General features: G+C 35.7%; 1 long non-coding RNA gene across 9 annotated transcripts in view; it reads right to left on the minus strand.

The window, feature by feature from the left end:
* Positions 1-4941: 4941 nt before the first annotated feature.
* Positions 4942-22958, minus strand: part of LOC137857884 (uncharacterized) — a 99427-nt gene continuing 81410 nt past the window's right edge. For all 9 annotated transcript variants that reach the window (XR_011097344.1, XR_011097342.1, XR_011097349.1 and 6 more), the window contains 3 exons: positions 17837-17977; positions 16338-16382; positions 4942-5751 (listed from right to left, as the gene is read on the minus strand). This is a non-coding gene — a long non-coding RNA (uncharacterized lncRNA). The remainder of the gene's footprint in view (positions 5752-16337; positions 16383-17836; positions 17978-22958) is intronic.

Genomic DNA, 22958 nt, shown 5'->3' on the forward strand with positions numbered 1-22958 from the left:
CCCTGGCGGCCGCCGCCCCGCACTGCGCGCCCCCGGCCCGGTCCGGCCCGGCTCGTTCCCCGCCCCGGCTGTGTGGGAGCTGTTCATTAGCCACAGGCGGGTGCCGCTGCTCAGTCATGCAGACGCTGGCTAGCGGAGCTTGGTGCTCAAAGCCACGCCACAAGCCCTGGCTTCTGTTTTGTTTTGTTTTGTTTGGTTTGTTTTCTTTTCTGTGTGTTTTTTTGTTGTTGTTTTTTAAAGGAAAAAAAAGACATTGTCAAGGTGGTTCCGAAGTGGGAAAACGAAGTGCAAATCGCATCTTCCAGAAAGATCAAACAGCTGGCCCTACCTCTGTCCTGCTGATTCGTTCACCACAAGCCCTCAGATGGCACAGGCACACGAGAAAGGTACCCCCACAGCTCCTGCCCAGCGCTCCCCTGCTCACATGCAGCGTGTAAGGTCTTGCACACAAAGCCAATTTAACTCTTACCCCTAATTCTGTATCTGCACCAAGAAGTAGGTCCTAGCTCATGAATAGGATACCATCATGTATTTGGTAGGGGAGACCTAAAATCACAGAGGTTTAGCACCCCTGACAAGATGTCAAATCTTTTCTCCCTCTGCCTGTACCACAAGCTGTTCCTTCCCCGTCTAGAAAACCCAAACAGTGACCGGTTCCACCTTCTGTGAGCGAGCACCACAAAAATGCAGCTTGGCCATATTTGATGGTACAGCTACAATTCTACCATCTCGATGAAGAGTAAGCGTAGGCACGCCTTCTTAATGTAGAAAAGCAAAAGAAAGATGGGATCGTAACAGGGACAAACCAAGAGCGGTGCTCACTCCAGACACTTGCCTCAAGGTGCTCGCACCTGGTCAGGCATTTTTTCATTGCATAGGTCCACACCTTTCCCACAGTCCAGAAAAACCTAGAGAGCCTGGTGACTATTCCTCTTCAGATCCCGCATGGTACAACCCAAATTATCCACAATACCTCTGTCTCTACTGCCTACAGCAGTTAGTGCTCAAACTCTTCATTCCCTTCATTTCAGTAGGCTGACTTATGACTATAAAAGGGAGATCTAAGGATCAACCAAATAAACATCAAGTTCATAATTGTCAGGTCAAAAACACTTAAATGCTTAAAAGGCAGCTATATCTAACCAATTTTTCAAAAATCCCAATTCTTCAAATTCTGTAATCAATATACAGCAAAAGACACCAGGTATTCTAAACTCATCCCACATTCCATTAAAATAGAAACTGGCATCATCACAGGAACAGTTCAAATTCCGGTGCTCCTTGATGCAATTTGAAAACACCCTACTAATTCACTTCTGATACCAACATACAGATTATTCAGCAACCTGGCACAAGAGTACACCAAAGACAGAGATGAAGCACCTAACATGATTTAGTCACAAGGAAATGTTCAATGCCATAAAAATAGGAAAGATACCATAGGTATAAGTTTTTACAATTAAAAACACCTAGAGATCCCTCCTACTTCAGTAAAATCTAATTCTAGAGGCAAAAAATTTGGCAGAATTCAATAACTTCATTCTCTCTGAAGTACTGTATTGCTTTCTATCAGCAAGACCTGAACATATGTTTTTTTATTCCTTTTTGATGTACTTCTAGAGACTGGACCAAAGAAAACACTCACCTATCTTTTACCTTTGTTGCAGTTTCAGATGCATTTCAGAAACATTCCTCAGGGCTCAATTCTAAGGCAGGTTCTCTTCAAATTTTATTAATGATATGGATGCAAGTATTGAATGCATCCGTAGCAAGTTTGCTGACAGTACTGAACTAGGGAGTACTTGTTGACTCGGGGGGGACAAGAGGCCTTGCAGTGGGATTTAGATAGGTTGGAGCACTGGGCAATCAGCAACAGCATGAAGTTCACCAAAGGAAATACTGGGTGCTGCCCCTGGGCACAGACTGGGAGCTGAGCGGCTGGAGAGCAGCCCTGCAGAAAGGGTGCTGGGGGTGCTGGTGCCAGCAGGCTCAGCAGGAGCCAGCAGCGTGCCCTGGCTGCCAGGAAGGCAAACTGCACTTTGGGGTGCATTAAGCACAGCATAGCCAGATGGTTAAAAGAGGTGATCCTCCTGCTATACTTAATGTTTGTGCAGCCTCACTTTCAATATCGTGTGCAGTTCTGGGCTCCGCAATATAAAAAGGGAAATTGAAAGCATCCAGAGGAAGGCAGCAAAATTGACACAAGAGGTGGAAGGCATGTCCTGTGGCTGAGGACACTTGGGTTGTCCATTCTGGAGAAGAGGAAATGCCAGAGGTGACCTCAGTGCTCTCTGCAACTCCCTGAGGACGGGAAGCAGAGAGGAAGGTGCCCTGGTAACCTCTCTGGTAACCAGTGACAAGATGCACAGGAAAGGCACAAAGTTGCACTGGGGGATGTTCAGATTGGACATTAGTAAAAAATTCTTTACTCTTAGAGTGATCAAAACCTTGAATAGGCTTCCTAGTGAGGTGGTTGATGCTCCATACTGGTCAGTGTTCAAGAGGCATTTGGACAATGCCCTCAATAATATGCTTGAATTTTTGATTATCCCCGAAGGGGTCAGGCCATTGGACTACATGGTCTTTGAAGGTCCCTTCTAGCTAAACTGTTCTATTCCGTTCTATTTTCTAGTCATTATCTCATACCACTGTTAAACTGAAAATTTCACTGGCTATCTCAGTATAGACACAAGTTGAAATAGATCAATCACTTTGGTATGCCATTTTTTAATCATTACTCTCCTTTTTTTTTTTTTTTTTTAATAACTACAGTATATTCTTGAGCAAAGAGGAATAAAAAGTGATATATGATGGGATACACACATAACAGATAATGTAAGAAGCAGAAGAGCTTTTTTGTACCTTTTTTAAAGTCCATTCTAATGTGCTAGAGATGACGTAACTACATGCAATTCAATCAAAATCACAAGTCTTATCAGATCCAATTTTTCTTTAACTTATTTAACAGCTAAAAACAAGCTTTGCGTATTTACAAATGAATACTGTGAGTCATTTCATTCAGCTTTATATTTTCATAGTATTCAAAGAATTTTTTTTTTAAAGATACTACATTATCTCTGCTCCTTTATATTCATAAGGGATACTATTATAGGTAGAACAAAGAGGGAATATGTACATGTCATTATCTCCAATAGTACTGTACTAAGAACATCATAGCATAGCAAAGGATCTGTAAGGTATGCTATTGTACAGATTTGTTCTGTTTTACAATGACGTGGAGGAGAAATATGCATCATTGTTGCTTATCTATGTATACAGTACCAGAAAAAAAAAAATAATAGCATTTTTAGGCAAAGGAAAGATGAGATTCAAAAAGCCTAACTTAAGCTGCTATACCCAATATTAATTTATGCTATCACCCAATTGCTGCAATTCACACTGGCAGAGTCTGGCCTCAGTCCAACACTAATCTTCCTGCTGTAATCAAGAGTTCTGTGCAGAGAATAAGACTGCACTACAGCTCAGTACTTACAGCACTTCTAGACCATGAATTATTCTATTTCCATTTTAGCTTTCCCTTTTTACTCTTCTGCTCCTCCCTATGCTTGCTTCATTCTTATTTCTATTAGCCTCTCAAGGCACCTTGGCCAACTTCCCGTAAGATAAGAAACTCCCTTCAAATCAAGTAAAATGTTGCACTAGTGGGTACTCAAAGAAAATCAAATGAAAGAACCATGGTTATTGCATCACTTCAAATGTGAGGAAACATTTTTTGTTGTTGTTATTGTTGTGATTTTTGTTGTTGTTGTTTGCAGTTGATTACAGTACTGGAGACTAATAGGTACCAAAGTAGCCATGAATTCCTGTCCCTGCAGCTAGGTTTTTCCTCCCAGTGTTTGTATTGCTTTAGGGAGTTTGTATTTTATTCATATTTCACTAACCATACCCAGTAAGACATATTTGTCAAAGAATCTGGCTCTAATACTGTTCTTTTGAATATGACTGTCACTACATAATAAGGTACTTATAAGAAAATGCAGCCTATCTGTAGTTAGTTCTTGTACACAACATACATGAATAGCGCATCTGTTTGTTACTTGTACTGCAACAGGCTAATCAGAAGAAGTTGACACTGCACATAACAGTAGGTCTTTTATATGTTCTTAGGTACGTATGCAAAACCACTGCTATTTACCACCGAGTTTAGGATGAATAGCAGTAAAAACACTGATGATGTTTACATTTCAAGAATAATTTCTTGCATCAGAGTATGGAACTATTTAGAAACTATACTAAAAATACCATGCATGGTTTATTTTTGGATTTGAATATTTCTCAGTTCATTCTGGGCAGACAGGGACTCATATCAAGGAGATTTTTCAAATCAACAATAGGAAAAAAAAAAAAAAAAAAAAGGAAAGAAAGAAATAAAAACGCAGAAAAAGCATCTAAATAAGGAACTGCTTGAGAACGGAGAGACCAGCCACATCACTGTCAATGCTAACATCCCCCCTTCCAGTGTAACAAGGGTAGTTCCCCTGCCTTTTTTTTTTTTCCCCAACAAAGTATCTAGAGTACAAGAATTTTGGAGCAGGCAACTCCCCTTCTTACAGATATGCCAAGCAGTAGTGAGCAGTATGGATCTCAAGTTTGGATACTGTTACTGTAATTATCTCATGAGGGAAATCAATTAAACTCACAGAATTACTTAAATGACCATCTCATTTCAAATCCTGGAAGAATGCATTACTTTTTTTTTTTAACCTATCTTTTTTTAACCAGCCTTGCACATCAGAAAAAAACATAAGCAATTTTAACTAGGAGAATTACACTGATAAAAATGAGAAACTATTCAACCTTATTCCTAAGAACTTCAAGATCAGATTCATGTGGGAGCTAGTAGCCTAGCCTAGAAGTTTTATATGCCCTGTGTACAGATACACAAGTGAAAGATCATCAAACAAACTGTTCCCAAATAAATTCTTTAAACTTGTTTATTCCAGATACATTGTTGTCTGATCTCACCTATGTATTAAGCACAAAGTTAACACAGAAAAAAACATTCCCAGCTTGATCAAACAGGCAGAATTAACTGACCTTGGCAGGGTACAACAATGGTTATTGCCATACAAAGTTGGAGAAAAATAATATCTCAAGATTTCCATCAAGGTAACTATTCTTGTGGATAATTTTGAACCAGCAAACAGTGCAGAAGGATTCTAATGACAGACTTTATTTTGTTTTATTTTGGTGTAAGATAAATGTATATTTTTTTTGTTGTTGTCAGTATTATTTTTACTAAGGAAGACCTTACTAGAATGGAAATGTCCTTTCTAGAAGGCTGCAACCGAGAAGGAAATTGATCTGGGTGGGAATCTGGGACTAGCAAGAAATCAAGAAAGTAAAATACGTATCATGAGAGCAATATTAAAATTGTTTATAATACTGTGGTATATGTATATAAGTACTATAAATACTTTGGGAATGACCCCTTTGAAAGACACCTGCATTTCAGGACATTAAATTTACATTTACAATAACATTTAGGGAGCACCAAGGTACAATTAAGATAATAAACTTATATACTCTCTACATCAGATCTAACCTGTTGAATGGATCATCTGTCTTCTTGTCTTTTCTTCAGAGCAAACAGGAAATATTGTTTTGGAAATTACATGCCGTCGTACCAGTGTTTTTCCTCATGTTCAGGCAAAGCTGTCACAATTAAGTGAGGGAAGGAACTGCAGCCAGAAGCAACTTTTCTCCTTGTATGTATCAGGGTAGGTAAAGCTGTGAAATAAAATTGTTTCAGTCTCATTAGTACAGCCCAACACAGATGTCCCAGAAGTGACACCTTATCATTGCAGTCCAAATAAATAGGCTGCATATACACATCAGATATGATCTGCGCAGAGCTGATCTTAATTTGTACCCATGGAATAGAGTAACTCCTGAGAAATCTTAGGTAGTCAGCTCATTCCTATCCTATTCTTATCTCAGGACAGTAAAAAACTCTCTATTAAACCCTAAACTTTGAGCAATCTTTTGTTATTCATCTACAGTTTACTATAACAAATTTCCTCATACGTGCGTATAAACATGTTAACACTTATCATATTATTATTAGGTGTCTCTGGGCATTGATTAACTATTGTTGAATACAAATAGAGAAAGGAGTTTTTATACAAAGACCAAAGACTAAACCAGTTGTACTTTATGAACACAATTATATTTCATGCAATCCTGAAAACTGAATTAAGCTTAGCTCTTTTTAAAAATTGCCACGTTACCTGTGTCAAAGTTATGTGTCAGAAATCAGGATGTGCCAATTCTAACGCAAATATTAAACTGAGCATGGAAGCCTAGGATCAAAAGTCTTAATGAGTGTGTTGCTAAATTCTGAGAGTTAAGTGGATCTAAGGCCCAGGTAGTCCAGAGCCTTTCAGCCTAACACAGATTAATTTATTTCCTATACTGAGGTCAAAAGCCTCACTGAATTGTTCAGGATTAGTTCTGTTTAGTAACTTAGTTGGGACTAGAACCTTTAATAACTAGCAGATAACTTGCTCTGTGGGATACATAGCTAAGTATATAATTTAAGAAGTAGTTTCTATTCCCCATGTGGATCTGTATAATCAGCACATAAAGCTATTAGACATCTATCCCTCATGTGAATCCACTAGGAATCAAGCTGTAAATGGATTCTCATTTTGTCAACATAATTCTCCAACCTTATTGGCAAAAAGGCCTACTGCTGAAGAAATCAGCAAGGTGTCTGACCTCAAAATGAGCTATAAATCCCTCACGAGAAACTGAAAGGGCTTCATCTACCCAGACTCTTAGATTACCTAACTAGACTCAGCTTAACATTCTCCATATGAATATATTAGTACCTCACTCAAGGGATTATTTATGTGTCAGTTGCAAAAACATACTCTGTACTAACTGTGCCCTGAACATTAATCATATTTGTCTGCACCAATATCTAAACATAGTATGAAATGAATTATCAGTGAATATTGCACACAGCCACCAGGCTAACAATATAACAGCTTCTGCCTGCAAGTAAAGATAACAACTCGAAGCTAGACTGAAGCTATTCCCCCTCAAAAATAAATAAATAAATAAATAAATAAATGGTATATATATATATATATATATCGTGTGCTGGCTGTGTTACTGTACCATTGTCTTTCTTATCTGTTGAATATGCACTCTCTTAGGTAAAATAATTTCAGATAATTATAGTTATAAAATAAATAGATAGCTGTTACAGGAATAGGCTTCCTTCTGATTAAAATGACCTTTACAAGGCAAACTCATGTTCAGCAACATTCATAAGCAGTTACAATAAGGTAAAAGCCAAGAGAAATAATGTATAAAAATCTAGTACACTTTTACTGCAAAAGGCTTGACCTCTTCTCTGCCATGCACACTTCAGGCAGCTGCCTTCACATGTTCTATAAAAAACTGTAAAAAATAACATTTTATATTATTTCCTTTTCTGAAAGAAAGGGAAGACTGATGAGTTTCCTCAGACACTTGCCATAAAACAGAGAATGAATATTTGAGAATGAATTTAGTGCTGATGAAAGTACTCTAGAGACAAAATTTTTCTCTCTTTAACCACAGCCAAACCACATGAAAAGCAACAAGCTACATTTCTGGTCACTGCTGTCCTTTTATGCCTCTCTTCTGACCTGGAAGGTGAGAAGGTTCTGTGATTATTTTATGAGTCCTACAGCAACTAATATGTTTGTAAAACTCAGCTAGCACTTCGGTAAGAGAAGTGAACTTAGAGATGCTGCGATTAGTGCTTGTACTGCATTAAGTATGCCAACTGGAGCTACTTTAATCCTGAATGAGATCACTTTCTCAGGAGTTAACTCACATACATTAAAGTATTTACTTTAACACAGATATATTTAACATGACAACTCCAGTTAATCTTGCTGATTATCACCACATACACAGGCTTCAGACTGAAAGACTAATTAAGTTCATTGGTATGTCTTGTTCAAAGCTGTAAGTTAAAATGCATACCAGTTATGAAAAAAACACTATACAGAGATGACCTGCAGTCAAACGTGTGGTGTCTAACTTGTGTCTGTCACAGCCAGACTTGACATAGTAACTACTTTTTTGAATGGCACGCATGAATCAGATGAACAAAGAATACCATACATCCCATTTGCCAAGGTCTTTTATTCTAACATCCATCAGTCTGCACAAAATTAAGGTGTTTTTTTTTTTTGAGGTACACACACAGAAATCGAGCAAACTGAAGAGATATGGATTTGGAAATGAGATCCTTTCACAGGATATCCCATTTAGAAAGAAACATGAATCAGATGAGACTATATCCCTGTGGTAAATGTATTAGTCATGATGAAAGTCTTGAGCACTCATACTCAGGACAGAATATACAGCACCAACACAATGTTCACCTCACTCCAATTTTAACTTGCTTTAGATGTTCTTAAAATACCAAAATTGCTTTACTTTTGTATGTATTGGCAATTAAAAATTCCAAACGCTAACCATGTGTCCCTAAAAGTAGCTCAGATTCATCCAGTTCAATTTTAAGCCCAATTTTAAGCAAAATTTCTTTTACAGATTATCGAGAGAAATTAATCTTAGCAGCAAGTTTGGCTTGAACTTCAAGGTACCTTCATATTTCAGTTTCAAATGCACAGGTATACATTATTTATTAATACAAATATTTATAAAAACTATGCAGTTTACTAATTTAACCACCATCAAGAATTTTAAAATGAAAAGCATAAAAATGCACTACAACATTTGTTCTGACAATGTACTTTGATTATATATAGCAGCCTTAAATGCACTCCAAACAACAGGGTCTGAACAATCTAAATCTGTGTGCATTATACCTGGAGCTGAAATCTATACTCAGACCTCTTCGGTATAAACATACAAAAAATTTCAGCCAATTCAAGAGGAGTCTAACACGTCTCCCCCTTTTTTGCCAAGTGGAATTGATACTTTTCTGGTGCCTGTGTATGTGCAGGTATATGGATGGACACACATATGCAGGGGCATGCACCACCCAGCTCACAGTTCTCTGATGGTTTCCTTTGTGCATCTGTGGAGTTATTAAATGACAGAACATGGTATGTGAATCACCTGTGGTAGGAAAAACATTCTTCAAAAAGATATGGCATCATGCCTGGATCTTTGCCTTTCCTCCAGCCCTCTCCCCACATATGGCATGAATTCCAACTGTGGTTTAAAAACAAAACACAAATGTTTCACAGAAATAATTTGTATATCTTAAATTCTTAGTTTGCATACTGCTCTTGCTGGCAATGGCAAAAGGGGAAAACAAGGGTTAGCCGAACATCAAGCTAAAGGTGGCTAAGGTAGTCCAGTATAAACCTCGAATATCTGAAGGTCGGAATTAGCATTCTAATGATCAGAAAGTGAGTAGATCCTGATAATAGCTTTCTCTGAATACAGTCAAAACAATCCCTTGCTTTAACCACAAATAAAGAAAAGAGCTTTTCTCATTGCTTCTATATGCAAGAGTCCATTACCTATCTTTAGCTAGGAAGACAGATAAATAAGCAACTACAAGCTTTATGGGGTAATTTATAAAGTCTTGGTTCAGCAGAGTGGGAGTTCTAAATGACTGTTATTTTATATTTGAGCAAATGCCTGACAGATCAGGGTTTTTTTAAGCAGTTCTGGAACTTTCTTTATATTAACAATGCACTATGTCAAACTAGTAGAAAAAAATCTGGTATAAAAATGTCCATTATCTAGGGAAATCATAATTGGTTTTCATATCAGCTTTCCTTCTTAAATTACCCGAAAGAACAAAGTAGATAATTGCAAAGTTCATGGAGTAGCAATTATATTCTGACTACAGCAATTTAGATGATGACAAACTAAAGACCCACTATACACATAAATAGTCTGGTTTTTGTTTACAGGTGACAAGAAAGTTAACCTTTAAAAGGTATTTATGCCATCCTTTAATTTATTGTACTGAGATTTACGCACTGTGTTTGTGGTATTTTAGCACTTTCTACATATTGCACTAGGATTCTGATTTTACAAGATAAACATGCATCTTCTTTATTAAAGGAAGAGATTAATTTTGTGGATCCTCTTTTACATCGGCAGATCCTGATAGTCCTTGCTGAACAGTGCTGCAACTAACTCAAAACACCTATGGAACTCGGTATCTTTCTTTTCTTCTTTCTCACACAATACGAATTTGTCTATAATTATTTTTGTACAGCTCTATGTAACAAATTATTATCATGCATTCCCATTTCCTGTTGTACTAGCATTATTTGCACAAGTGCAAAGCAGTTCAGTTTCAACTGGACCATAACTTACAAAATGACATTTGATAGCTTTTTGTTCCAGCAGGTGTTTTTTTTTTTTTTTTTTTTTTTTTTTTGTTACAGTTTTGCATTAAATTCAAAATTCTGACTCTTACTTCACCTTGCTGTTTTGATGGAAAAAAATGTTAATCCTTTAAGAAAAAAAAATGTTTTGAAAAATCAGAGATGCCAAGACAAAGATAACTACTTAGTATTTTATATTTAGCATCATGATATGCTGTCATTCAGCTGCAATCTTCTGTCTGCTGCAACTTTTGCTAGGAAACTAGTATTTATTAAAAAATCTTCTGTCTGCTGCAACTTTTGCTAGGAAACTAGTATTTATTAAAATATTTGCCACTGACATTAAACCATGATCTTTCTCACTTCTTTTGAAAAGACATATTCCTGCTTCTAAAATGTGCCTGATTTTCAGCAGACTACCTCATTTTCAGGTATTATTCGTTGTACATTTACCACTTCTTTCCAAATGTTTTTCTGGGGCAGCACAAAGAAACAAAAACATAAAAAATATAATGTATCCTATATTAACACATAAAACCAATAAAAAATACTAATTCTCACCTTTTACTTTACCAAAAACTCTGAACATTTCTCAGGGGCACTACACCTGAACACTCCTGCAGAACTGAGAGGTTCTACCACCAGGCTGTAGTCTACTCAATGAAAAATCTTTAAAAATACATTCATTGTATCTGGGAATTTCATGATAAAAACAATGACCAACATAGTCTAAATGGCAGCATTAAGAAACATCTTCCAAATAAGGTGGTGAGTGCAAATATAAAAGGCCTATTTTGCTAATGGCAAGCATCAGAAAATCCTCGGAGAAAATCAAACAAACAATAACCCCACTTTAGAAAAACATGCATTTTTTTCTCCTTGTCAGTAATCAAACAGGTTCCTTTTTTGCATAATTATACAGTTCTTCTAATAAGCTTGTTTTTTTATTTGTTTGTTCTTCTCTAAAATAATCAGCAATTAAATCAATTCTGCCTACTGCCCATTTCCCATAATTAAACCCCCTTTTCATCTCTCTGGCAAGATGCACTTCTCTAAGGATACACATCATGCAAGGGTTGGTTCTTCCCACTCTTACCTGTAATTCAGAGCCCTGAAATTGTCCTCAAATTCTTCCTTGCCTATAGTGTTCTTTGTCCCTTTAGGTCAGCTTCCTGATGAAACTTTTTATAATGCTATAATTCATGCCACTTTTTTAATGGTAAATCTTCATTTCATATTACCCATACCCACGGTTTTTAAGCCTCATTTGATACATGGGTAACACTGGAATTCCTAAGTTTTATTCCTATGGCCTCTTTAATAGCTTTATTTTTGCACTGAATTGACAGGTAATGTCAAGCACAGGTAGCATTTAACAACTGTTTTACTCAACTATCAGGGTTGTTACTACCCTCTATCACTTGATTACTTTTAATTTTTTAAGTAGCTTAACTGAGCAGTACAATAGTCAAGTATTGCATTCAAGCAAACACCACCACCAAGTCAATTTTCAATTTTTTCCCAAGTGTTTATGGTAAACTCATATAGGCTAAGTCATAAGATATTGTTTTACATTCCTTTGACTTTTCAATGGAACTTGATGAAAAAAATATTATGGAAGCAGCTACTTGTAGCTAACAAAAGCAGATGAAGAGAGTTGAAACCTTCAACTGATAAAGTCCATTCTCATCCAAAGGATACTCATGAGATTTATTATATCTTGAAACATCTACTTATACTGCACCAAACAGTATATCACAAGCAAGAAAAATTCAGATGTACAAACTAAAACAAAAGACTGAAATGCCACAGTGAAAATATGTCAAAACTGCAAGCCTTTTCCTGAGAAACTGCATTATAGCTCTTGATTTTTCCTCCAAATCTCTTCACTGAAATTCATTTATGATTCCAAATATTAGTGGAAATTTCTCACATACCAACAGTATTCTGTTGTAGTGCTGCCTGCCACAGCATTTGTATGGTAGTCAAGATTTAAGTCCAGACGTAATGGTGAGGGGCTACTGGATGAAATAATTGGAGTTTTCAAAAGCACATGCCTGTATAAGAATTTATGCCTCTGTGTACTTTTCTGGCCATCCCCTGATCTAATAAAAAATGTTAATTGTCCCTACAAGTTCTAATATGCAGTGTTTTGTACATTGACGTAGATGTTTTTCAGTTCCAGTACCACATTGTATCCACAGTGATACTTCATTGCTTTGGTGTTTTGTTTTCCTCTTCTAGCTTGGGGCTATGTTATCCTCTTCTAGTTCACTTTCTATTTATAAGACTATCTAATTCACAGCTACATTCTAACCACAGAGATCATAAAATGATGTATGCTCCTAGATACGACCTGAGAGTAAAATAAGGACCAAAAAAAAACACATTCTCTGGGAGAGTATTTCTTGTTCAGTTTTAAAAGAACAAGATGCAGTATTAGAGAAAGTCTTGGAGGAAATGTGACACGACCCTACAGCATTTACTGATGAGTAACAAGCAGTGAGAGAAGCAGAGCTATGATGTGGTAAATCTTTTAAAAGAAAGTATAGATCAAGATAGCCCAGAAATAAATCCTGACTGTGGTCAAGAACATATGAAATGAAAATATAGTTTGAGTGTGGAAAAGAACCTGATGCAAAAAAGAGAGAGAATAGTTTTTCCAGAGGTGGTGTATTCTGAAATTCTAGGGGGAGGAAGGAATTCATTATGGACGACTCTGTATGCATTACATTTGAAAACCTGTTTGGGCCAAATGTGACTGCAAAAAGAAGAAATCATCAGAAATTTTGAGCCTGAGCCAAGTACGAGAATAAATTAGCAGAAATTTGTTTTTTAGTGATGCACTTAGTACAACCTGGCAGCAATTGGCAATCCAATTATAATCAACACAAGCACAATCACAAGGCAACATTATAACTTAGCTAGAGCTACAAAAATCACACGTTACTTGAAACCAACTCATCCAAGGATAATTGTTGCAGCAATATGAACACTGGTATCTCTGGAATTCTTTGCTTCATATCCCCCATTCACAATTGCAAAGTAAAATGCTCATTTAAAAGAACACGGGTTAGACACAACATAGTACAGAGAGAAGAGTTAGATTAAATAAAATAGCTTAGCATAGCATCAAACCCTTATTCTGCATGTTGGATACTTCACATGAAATTGCAATCTGCTGTGTAAGGAAGCTATATGTTGCAGCTTGTTGTTCATGTGTTGGATATTTGAGTTGGGGATAAGAGAAAAGATCATTTAAAAGCTTTTCTGAAGAGAAAGTCTGTCCATTTTATACCATTCTGAGGAGGATTTTCCATAGCAGAAACTATGGAAAATGTCATAAAGTAAGAAAAAAAAAAGTTTTAAAATAGTTTTGCTATTTTTCAAGAGAAAGAGAAAGAGAAAGAGAAAGAGAAAGAGAAAGAGAGAAAGAGAAAAAAGGAGTATGTCTAGTCTAGTATTGTCCTTATTAGCAGCTCTCCTTCAGAGGAAAACTAGACAAACATTCATTTCAAACATCATTCTTAGGCCACATTTTGCTTACTTGTTTTACTTTTTAACATATGAGACCTTTATAAAATGAGGCAACATATTACAGACAGAAATGGGTTTGAAAGAGAGATTTTAACTTCTGCGTGTAATGACAGAAGGATTGAGGAAATTATTATCTGCACTCTTGTTCTGATTTTACATTTTACAAAGCTGCTATAAGAATTAAGTTCCAGTTCTGAAGTCCTCGCATCACCTAAATTTCCATTGTTAGAAGAAGGATTTGTAGCAAATCACAAAAGCAAAACTCAGACCAAAACAGACCATGTTTTAAAAGGAAAAGTATTTTGTAACATGATTACTATAGAAATCCTGCTTCACTATTTTTCTGATTACCTAGAATACTGTGCTTTCATTCAAGTAAATAAATAAATAAAAGTCTATCCAGATATTTGTCAGAGCAACATATAAATTCATCAGGTTTGGAATAATGTAATATCTAGGAATTAAAGTGGTTTTATTAAGTGGCCTCAGGTTCTAGACAGGACACCAGACTAACAAAACAGTCCTTAAGGGAAACAGTTACCTGAGGCGTTTTTCAGGATCAGATTAGCTTTTCATCATAAAGGCTTCCTTAAGAACTAAGTTTTAAAAATGCAGTAATGTATCATACTGATATCTGTTTATTGTAGTTAATTCATCTGGAAGTTTGCTTTAGGATGTTATTGAAACTGAAGTTCTTTGTATTCATGGTAGACTTTCAGCAGTGTCCTTGTGATATACAGATATACCCTCCTCTTTATTTCTCTTACCCACTTTCTTCCTACTCAATTTGCACTGTTTGCTTGATGAAGCCACTTTTTGCAGCTGAAATGCAGTTAGGGCAAACATACAAACTTAGTAAGTGAGCATTTACTTTTTGTACACAAAATACAAAAGTACTCATTACCTCTCACAGTATGCTGGCAAGGCAAGCACCTACAATAGGAGACTTGAGATAATGAAGTTTAATAATTTTTCCATTGAGAATGAAAAGCTAGTCACTTTGAACTCAAGAACTGTAGGCATTGAAAGACTTTGATGGTACTATGTTTGTAGGGCAACTCAATTATTTATATGGCAACCACTGCTGTAATCCGTTATCACTTCAAGAATCTGTAAGTAGTTGTCTTCACATTCCTCTGAGGTTAAAATAACCCACTGAACCTTAACTTATAGTGGCTTTCTGAGGTTACACAGGAAGCATAATGTACTATGGGAACATGATTAGGATTTGGACTCTAACCCAATGTTAGTTTAGGACTGCGAGGACATAGCAAAATCAGGTTAAATATTCTCCTTAAATTATAACCTTCCTATCTCCAGCTACCAGATTTGTAGGATTCCGTTGATCCCCCAAAATGTTGTAGACACCCAGTAAAAATTTTCTTCATATCTCTACACCTACAAAGACTTCAGAGGGTTACCCAGGTTCAAATGATGGCTATGTTCATCCATGCCACGATCAACACTGCACAGTAAAAGCAAGCTATTAACATCTGAACACACTGAAAAGTTTCTGTGAAATAAAGAGCAAACAGAGCTACAAAGGTCTTTAAAGCCTAAATGAAAGGACAAATCCGGGGAAATACTTCAGCCTCTTCACAACCTCTAGGTATTGGCTTTCAAGGATCGTAGATGAAGCAATTTTATATGTTTGTAATGCGCCCTATACAGGGTAGTTCATAATAGCATAAATTCAATAATAGCATAAACCAGCCAAAGGATAATGGTCAGGAACACACAACACATGACATAAAGAAACCATCCGGGGCACAGAGTAAGCGGGCTGCAGTGCAAGCCACAAAGGTTTTCTCAGACCATTGCACTGTTCAAACATCCATTCACCTCTGAAGTATATCAGCAGGAGCCGTCTGGCTACATTTCAAAATGACTTTCTTTGGTTTCCATTCAGGCTGAAATGGACAAACTGTTTAACGCTGTTTTACAAATACAAGGAGCCTTATTTTCTCTCTCCCAGTGTGGGAAGAGAAAGTGAAGACTGGTGGAAGACTGGTGGTCTAAATCCCAGTTCTCCCATGTGTACCAAATGAATCAGATCTGGCAGACAAGCAGATGGTATGCGATTTAAACATTTCATTGCTCTCTTAACCTTGCCTAATGAATAATTTGGAACTAATTGCAGATTGTGTAAATACAGCTCATCATTTATGACTCACGTAGCAAATGCTTCGTTGAATTCAAACCTCACTTTAGCCAAATGGTACCTTCATTTTTGTGTCTGTATTAAGACAGTATGAAGTCTGTTGAGGGAAATCCAACAGAGAGTATTCCTGTGGGGAGCAAGTTTCTTGAGTTTGCAACACCCTACCTATCCTCTTAAGCTCTCTGTTTGTGTATATTTTAATTTTTAGAAGAAAGCAGATATTTATTTTCAATGACATGACCTAAAAAATAGGCTGAAGAGTGCTTACTATGTATGTAATTTTTTTTTGCAACACTTACTTTTTTTCCAGCATGGACCAAGCACCAGATTTGCAGTTATAGCTTCTGTAAAACAAACAAAAATGGCACATGTAATTCCACTACACTAAGAGATGAGTGTGTAGCAGTACAGGTTGGGTTTCATTGGAATTCTAAGAGATGCTGGGAATTAGTTTCACTTTCCACAATTTCTGATTTTTTGCTTTCAAAGTACATAATCACGTAGTAGTTCAGAGAATACATGAAAGGGAAGTAGCTTGTGTTGCTAATGATAACTAGCTGATTAAGTACCACTTTTTCTCAAATTTATGTGATGCCTACTTCCTTGTGTCTTGACCTTAAGCTACCAGTACGTTTACCATCATCAGTAACCAATACTGTGTAATCCCAGGGCAAGAAGTATTCTTAAGATATTCCATCAAGGGTTTTTATTGTTGTTGTTTTGTGGTTTGTTGGTGGTGTGTTTTTGGTTTTTTTAACCAAGATTAAATCTCCAGGATTAGCCATGAATTGTATTTCAAAAAAGAAATTTAGTTATTATTCAGGAGCAAAATTTCAACAAATAGGGGTAAAAAAATGCATGAATACAGTTACTGTGAGGAGTAAAATGCACATGACAGTGCACAGACAAAGCATCATCAGCCCTAATCCCTGCCAGTTCAATGAAGAATCATTAGTAAATGAATATAGTAAAGATGCGCTAGATTGTTCTTTTGGAAAGAAGTGTTTCTATACATACATAAATACTACCTGAAGTTTTCTGCTATGGAAAAATGTTCCCTTGTCCAATAAAACAACTCTCCCTCTCACCTATATATACACGTGTACATACATACGTTTCCATGGTTTTCCTTCTATCTTCATAAAGCATATTAAATGCTGTTTTCTTTGATCTATTTAAGACCATGTAGCTGTTCATCTTTGTAGCATGTTAAAAAAAGGCAATGGCAAGCACTTTTGTGACAAATGGGCTAGGTTTGTAGCCATTGCAGAGAAGTTCTATATCAGTGGTTAATTTGGAAAAACAGATAGCTATCTACACAGATATGTATAGTCCTTAAAGCCGACATATTGAATGGAGTAATTTCCATTTGTATTTTTAATTATGAAGCCTAAGCGATATGTTATTTTGTTTAAAAAAAAGTCTTTATTACAGTGATGCTGAATATCCACAACAAAAAAATGCAATTTACATAGTGGTTTTAAATTAATTCTGTCATGTTTTCTAGCTATAAATTAATTACCCTTTCAGTGATGTTAGACTATTGTTTGTGATACAGTGCTTCATTACAAGAGACATAGGAAAATAAATGTATAAGACATGGGTTTAGATTACCAGTCAAGTTATATCCTTTTTCTCCCTGAGTGGTATAGTAACTTCGGTCATTTTCAAGGTGAGATCATTATTTAACTCCATCAACTCAATCAAATTAAATCTGACTTACACATCACATTAGTAAGGGTACCATTAGGTCAAATACTACAAAAATTACTTATTTATATCTCTAATTACAGCTTACTGTTGAGCTCTTGTCCTTGAGGAACTTTTTTTTCAGAAGATATGCAACACAAACTTGATAGATTCTTTATGAAGTGCAGGAACTCCATCTTTGGAACCAGGGAAGCAATGATGTCTACTTTGCCAAGCAAAAAAGGCGGCCCTGCAAAGATAACAGCATAGCATGCTCAGGAAAATATGTTTCAATCAGTCTGAAGTTAACTGAATTGTTCAGAATTAACTGAAATGTTCTATTTGAACTCCATCATATAGACACAAGTACATAAAACATAACAGTTAAAATGGTCAATCTAGCTGGTAGATAACTCAAGATATTTATTCAGCAGTTGTAATATTGATAAGGCTTAAATTCCTGAAGAATAAACAGAAATCTAATTGGATTACCACTCAGACCATCAAAAATGGACATAAAACTCAAGCTTTTGAATCTGTCTCCTGAGATGAACTTCAGATTGATTAGATTCCACAGGAAAGCAAATGTAAAAAAGATTAAATAAAATGAGCAATGAGGTAGGTAGCAGCGACAAATCCATAGTAAAAACAACATTTAATCTTCTTTAAAAATAAAAATTGCTTACTTATTGCTTAAATAAAAATTGCTTGCTTACTTTTCTGGTTTGTACTGTCGCATTACAAAGAAATGAATAAAACAATGATGTCTCCCTTATGCTAGCTTTGGTTCTCCACACCTTAATCCTTTGAACTCTGCCTCCCAGATGTCACACGTATTCTCTGAGCACAGAAAACTACTGTTTCCTTTTTTTTTTATATATATATAGATCATCAGAATGTACACATCATATGACTTGAGAACCACAAAAGTATCTAATTGTAACAGCATATAAGTGTTTTAAATGTTGGAAGAAATCAAAGCAAGTAATAAACAAATGCTACTAAGAAAGGACCATGAATTCCACTCTGATTCCCTGTCAAGTTTTGTGGAGAAACACACAAATTCTTCTTGGATTTTTCCTCTACAAAGATTTATGCTTTTATAAGTTTTACTGGAAGCAATATTCAAGAGGACAGAACTTTAAAATCACATGGGTGCATAATTACTGGTATTAAAATGTACACTTATTCATATAGTCACAATAGAAGTGTTTTCTCATATACTTAGTCAAGTAAATGCAAAATGATCGCAGTTAGTAAAGATCACTCACCAAGTATGAAATTTACCCCATGAATCAATGTCAGCACAAGGCTTAAGTAGCTCAAATTCCACTAAAACCTTGATGAGGACCATCTCTTGTATAAGATAATTCCACTTTTGTCCTCTATTTTTTTTGATAAAGGTCATTTATAAGAAGATTGAAGATGAAATTGAGAAGAAAAAAAAAAAAGAATTTTAAAGATAAAGTGACTCTGTATCATGGAACTAAGTGATTCAGAAACAACTGATGATACCTAAAAACTACCACACAATCTATCCTCAAAAATGGTTTGAATTCTTCAGGTTGCTTATGTTCAATTTTCATGTATGTTCATGGCACCCAAGCCTTTTTGCACACCACTGGTAAAACTTCTGCAGGTTTCATCAATTTCAGCTATGAAATAGAAGTCCCTTAAGATTCTCAACAAGATTTTGAGGTGTCTGTTTATATTCCGTCATTTATGATCTAGTTTCTCTTTGAACTCCAACCACATAAGAAAACATTTTATATTCATTTACATTCATTATTCTCAGATTGTTCCTGAACTAAGTGTAGGAAAGAAGTAACAGGTAATGAATTGTTAGCTTGTACCACTCTCCTGTTGATTACTTTGGCTCTGGATCATGTATTGTAAATACTAACCTCTGAGGATTTTAATTTATGCTGAATAGCAATGATGTGGATTTGGAACTCCGAAGTACTTACAGGTGTTTCTTAGTTCCATCTTCACTCATTTACTTGGCTAACACTTCCTTTTCTGTTAAATGCACAATGACAGACAAAAACTTTAGCTTTACAAAACTAGGAAATCCCGTGGCTCTTAGAAAGGGAATTCTTACTATCTCCTCCAGTAACTGCTTTGGCTCGGAAGCCTGAATTGGAAAAATTCATGCATTACTATCGCAGTTACTTAACTGAACCTTTGAAATTACAAAACACAATGGATTTATATTTTTATTGAGAAGTGTATGTTTTCCTTCTCCCACTTAAATTCTGCAGTACTGTTTTCTCATTCTCACATTACTCAACCCTGTCTTATGTGGAACAGGAAGTAACTGAATAGTAACAATTAGTAACAGCATAAAAATTCATCTAGTGGGTTCAAGGCAGTAATGAAAGCTTGCTCCACTCTCCCTCCCACTTTTTTGGTGGTACTCAACCCCGAAATTATTATTAAGTATGTCTAACTTTGTACTTTTTCATTCATAAATCAAGATTTGATGCAAGAAATTCTGAAACTGAGTCGTATTCTTCTGAGACGCATAACCATGCGCAGCAGAAGTAATGGAACCTTCTTCCTTAGCAGGAAAAGATAATTTTGAAATAAATGTATTGATCATATGTGATCTTGGAATTTGGTTTCACCTTCAGACTTGTATTTTTATAATTTAAGTCATCAACCTCTAGAAAAAAAATAATAATATCACCACTGATAGATATTTTTCTGCTATTTGTAATCAAGCTCCATTTTTTCTCTTGTTTTCTTCTGTTACTTAAAAGCTGTTGAGAATGTTGTACAATACCCTAATTGCTTGAATTTATCTATAGGGGTTTTCCAAAATGAGTTAACGCTTACTGAAAATTTAAGTTAACTATACTTGGAAGTTTCACAATATATTTACTAATTCAAATATTCCAGTTTAGTACAGTTACACTGATTACAGCTGCAAAGATAATTGATTATATTCCTGTTATATGTACAAATGCACTGATACTCTGCACATTGTAGGTACTATATGATATGGTACCATATGATGTACCATGTTTGATGTACCATGTATGTACCATGTGATACGGTACATTTTGAGCCACACCAGCCTCTACCTTTTCTAACCTTTTCTCACAAACCTAATTCTGAGAAACAGAAATCAGCACATGAAACAACCTTCATTCCATTTTACTCTTCAAACTTTCTTCTGAGATGATACACAAAATCTGTCAAAACTGAGGTATTTTGTGAAAAGGGAGTGATTTCTATCTCTTGTTGGACTGAGATCATCAACACATTTGGCAACTGTAAGATGATCCTTTGTTATTCCTGACTGATGCCAGATTATTGCCTGGCTTTGAATCTGCTGTATATTTCAAAAAGGTATAGAAGATAATTGTTGTGTGATACAACAGTGGAAAAAATAAAACCATGACAAAGAGGAAAAAAGTTCACGTGAAATTGGTGCAAATACATTATCAACACTGGAGAAATGTAAAGAGCTGTTGTTATTTTCTCCACCAACACTACAGCAAATTGCTCCGCTCCCAATAATAGTTATGCCATCAGAAACTTTCATTAATTCCTGATAATTCCTGAAGAACCAGTTACATTTTGAATTTCCACAGCTACCATCAAAAAAGACACATAAGTTTGAAAGTTCTGCTTTCATTCGGTCTTCACAGAAGAAGCAGAATAGAATCAATCCATAACATCAAAGAATCTCACGATGACTTTCAATTCAGATATTCAGTTGATTTCACAAGACTCAGTACTGTGAAAATAACTATGTCCAAATAAATTCGTTCATGTGAGCAGTCCCATTGGATTATAGTGGGACAAAATGTTAACATTTTGTGTTAGAAAAATAAAAATCTAACAAAAATAAAATAAACATTTTTAACAATGTATTTGCCTTCAACTATACCTTCAACTGAAAATGAGTGTTTACTTTTTGCAGCAAGTCAAGGTCAAAAAGATTGCCAGTATAGTCAGAACTGAACCATATTAAATGAAGCAAAAATTGAACTGGCTGTACCATATTCATTTGGTGCTTCAGGCCTCCAACCTGCCACCTTTTTAGTAACAGTCATAAACTTTTAATCTTACAAAAGATTCCATTTGTGACCACAGGGCTGGCTGTGTCTTTCAGCATACAGACACAAGTGAAGCATGCTGCTATATGATGTGCACTGCCCTAGGAGGTGCTCAGGGACGTATAGCGCATGACTCACATACAAGCCTTTTTCTCTTCTCCACTGGCTGGCAAAGGCATAAATTTAAACTGGACTCTTTTTGTAACAAGCAATGTCATTCTTGCAGCAAGCAAGCTGCTTACTTTTTCCCCCCATACTCACTTGTTTGCAGACAAGCCCCACAGCAGGTACATCTACTTTGCAAATTAAAGATCTGAGCCTTTTCTCATGTTCAGCCTGTTTATGTGCTTTCATGTTTAAATGGATAGACCACCAGTAAAAAATATGTTACAGACTTGTGCATAAGCATCAGCTCCAAATAGAACTCTTCCTAAGCACTGTGAGGATGATCTATACCTGACCTGTATCTTTGCTTGGTCAGAAAATGTGGACAGAATGTATACAGATCACTGGCACTTTTATGCTTACCTTGTCCTTGACCCATCATCACAACATGTTCTTTTCTAGATCTTTTAACTGATGTTTTATTTAATAGAAATAGTGGAAAAAATGGTGACAAAATATTTTCATTATTGTCCTAATTTTCTAAAACATTCTTTTTTTTTGGTAAAATATTCCAGTTTTAATGAAAATAAATCAGGTAGCTAGAATCTTACTCATATAGCCTGACAATAAAGCAACAAATCTATTACTATTTTGTTTTGATTAAAAAAATATATAAATATTAATTTGGACCCAGAAAATGTGTTCTATATGAGTATATTGTATTATACTCGATGTGGGTATATAATACTGAATTTTATATCTATATAAGGGCTAATACCAGTTTTCAAGTTTACCATACCTTGGACTATTCATACTTATCTACTGGCAAATCTGTTAAAAGAGCTTGTTTTCTCTTTTTTATTTATTTTTAAAGCAAGAAAATTTTAGAAATCATAGAAGAATCTAGGCCAACTATTTCTTATCTAGCTCTAACTCCATTACAATGCGTAACAAATTTTGAAGCTTGGAAAGTAAATCTATTTCTCGGTGCTTCATTAAGTTGTGTCAAATACATGGGTATTTGTGACTACGTGCTAATTTATGCACTTGTCTTAGCTA

This window comes from Anas acuta, chromosome 5 (assembly GCF_963932015.1).
Source record: "Anas acuta chromosome 5, bAnaAcu1.1, whole genome shotgun sequence".
NCBI lineage: Eukaryota > Metazoa > Chordata > Aves > Anseriformes > Anatidae > Anas > Anas acuta.